This window comes from Bidens hawaiensis, unplaced genomic scaffold (genome assembly GCF_021521415.1).
Source record: "Bidens hawaiensis isolate Kalapana, Puna unplaced genomic scaffold, B.hawaiensis_p1.1 tig00034150_1, whole genome shotgun sequence".
In the NCBI taxonomy this organism is placed as follows: Eukaryota; Viridiplantae; Streptophyta; class Magnoliopsida; order Asterales; family Asteraceae; genus Bidens; species Bidens hawaiensis.
The window spans coordinates 100,587-103,529 of NW_027495875.1; the positions used below are offsets into that span (position 1 = coordinate 100,587).

The following is a 2,943-nucleotide window of genomic DNA, read 5'->3' on the forward strand; positions in this document are numbered from 1 at the left end:
TTAAACTTATTAGGCTCATATAGTTAAGACTAGTTTTTAACAAATAATTAAGTTTGTTTATTTATATTTGTTTGTTTACGTTCATGGATCGTTCGTTTAAACTGTTAACGAAACGAACAAACATAACTTAAGGGGATAAAATTAGGATGTTAACAAATATATGATATTAATATTTAAAGAGTTAATAAATATAAGGGATATAAAAGTACCTTATACCTTAAAATATAAGGGATATTTAAATTTTATAAATCGAATCCGCCCTAAAACATACCAAATGAAGATAAATACAAAAATACCATAGAAAAGATGGACCGAGTCTCTCAACAACTTAAGATTTTGCTCTCACCAGTTCTCATTAAATTCTGATTTACTTTATGGGCTCATGGCCATAATTCTATAAATAGACTTCTTCTCCTTCACAATTTTAACTTGCAATTTGCAAACACACAGTCTATGGCCGCAGAATTAAGAAAGAAACCCCATGGCTTACTTCAAAATGATGACTTATACAATGTAAGTTCACAGTTACTACAAATCTAATGACTTCTTTAATTTCTTGAAATTTATATGCAGTACATCCTGGAGACTAACGTCTACCCTCGCGAACCCGAACTGCTGAAGGAACTTCGAGCTATCAGTGCTTCACATCCACAGTAACCGTCATGTTTTTTTTCTGAAAAAAAAAACAACTTGTATGAACATGGTTTTGTGAATACATGCATGCACTTTAATGATTTCTTTATTTCCAGGGCTTACTTTACTACCGCACCCGACGCGGGTCAGATGATTGGGATCTTGTTGAAACTTCTTGGCGCCAAAAAAACAATAGAGGTCGGGGTTTTTACGGGTTACTCGTTGCTTTTAACCGCACTAACTATTCCTGATGATGGCAAGGAATAGTGACTGGCGGTTGTGATGGGAGGTAGGTGGCAGTCATGGCATTGGTGGGTGGTGATTGTGGTTGGCGGCAACGGGTGGTGGTGGGCGACATGTTATAATGGTGGTTGGAGGTGAGGTGGGTGGTGGAGGTAACGATGGAGCTGGTAGGAGATGGTGACAATGGCGGTAGTGGACAACAATGACGGTAGGAGGTGGCGATGGTTGATGGTGGTGGGCTACAGTGGTGTGTGGCAGGCGGCGGTGGTAAGGGGCGGGGGCAGGTGGCTGACACTGATGATGATGGCCGGTGGCAGTGGGTGGTGATGGCGGTAACAACAGCGGTGGACGGTGATGGTGGTTGGTGAAGGTATGTGGCGGTGTTAGCGGTGGTGGTGGTGGTGGTGGTGGGTGTTGATGGTGGTGAGAGGGTGGTGCAGGTGATATAGGGTGAAAGAATGAATGAAATAAAAAAAAAACATGGCGTATGGATGGAATGAGATCGGGTGTTTTAGAGGGGAATGGAATGAACTAGCTAATAGTTCATTCCGTTCTTTTAATCAACCAAACACACTTTTCTCTATTCCCTCACAATGGGTCATTCCATTTCGCCCTCCATTCATGCATACCAAACGCTACCTAAGTACATGATTAATTCAATGTATCATCTCAAAATGAACATAAAGGAACATAACCAAACATAAATGGATAAAAATAGGTCCAAGTATATTACAAACTTTTTTACAATAAATTAAATTAAAATATAAAAAATATATTCACAATATTGAAAACGATAAATATAAAAAAAAACTTGTATTACGAGAGACTAAAAGCTAGTAATATATAAATTTGAGCCATTGAAAATTGGAGGCCTAAAACTCTTAACCTATTTTGTTTGTCGTAGCGCTAACATTGGCACTGACCGGGTTGGATTGGTTTCGATTCAAGTGGCAATAAATATATAATTCTTTTTTATTTAGTTTGATAATGAAGGAAGTTTCGACTTTGCTTTTGTTGACGCGGACAAGACAAATTATATCAACTATCACGAGCGTCTAATAAAGCTGGTGAAAGTGAATGGGATCGTGGCGTATGACAACACACTTTGGTTAGGGACGGTAGCACAACCAGAGTCATCTCTTAATGACTATTTCAAAGAAGGAAGAAACAGCATTATAAAGTTTAACAAATCACTTGCAGCTGATCCTCGTATTGATATCTCTTTGGTTCCACTGGGTGATGGTCTCACTATTTGCGGGCGTCTCTACTAGAATTTCGTGTATCGTTTCAATGCCTTTCTTTTAATAATTTCAATGTTGAATTGTACGCTTTATCTTGTTTGGCATGGATTACTTTCTGTACTTGTTATTTACCACTACTTATGATTTGAATAAATAAGTTTTTGGAGTTTATGAAGTAAAATAAAAGGTCATCGTTTTCATTATTTTTCATGAAATGCTTGCCATTTGTTTAAAGTTTATTAATTCATAATAAACATGAGAAGACGTGCCTTGACAACCAATATGTGTTTATTCCTTTTGCTTTTGACACTTTCGGTTTTCTCGCGCCTGAAGCTGTGGAGTTACTTACCCGAGTTCAACGGATCATATATAGTAATGTTATGACTCCAAGATCAATGAAGGTGGGTTTTAAAAGATTAGGTTTTACAATTCAAAAGGGGGTCGCGGCGTAGCTTGTTTCCCGCTTGCCTTCTGCTTCGTGTAATCACTCTCCTTCTTATCTATTATAATGAAAGTCTAGGGTCGTAAACATCTCAATGTTTGATCAAGGTTTAGATTCAATAAAGTATGAAGATGTAAATAGAAAGACCATTATATTAATTAGATAAGTTCATACACCGAGAATTCAAAGTTACATTACAAGTATGAGCTAGTAGTCTATGTTTAGTCCCAGATCTAGCAACATGACAAAAACAGAAGAAGCAACAACTTGTCTTCATCCGCCTGAACTTGATACATGTGATAGAGTACGTTGTTCTTTTGTGTGAAAAATTATTCATCTGCCGCATCATTTTAACAAAAAAAGTCCTCTTGATTCAATTATATA

At 37.3% G+C, this 2,943-nt stretch overlaps 1 pseudogene across 1 annotated transcript; it reads left to right on the top strand.

Annotated features, from left to right (window-relative positions):
- Positions 1 to 453: 453 nt before the first annotated feature.
- LOC143585714 (putative caffeoyl-CoA O-methyltransferase At4g26220) lies at positions 454 to 2,147 on the top strand (annotated as a pseudogene). Its single transcript, XR_013144583.1, has 4 exons — positions 454 to 513; positions 574 to 653; positions 750 to 899; positions 1,781 to 2,147. The product of XR_013144583.1 is annotated as a putative caffeoyl-CoA O-methyltransferase At4g26220 (transcript).
- Positions 2,148 to 2,943: the final 796 nt, after the last annotated feature.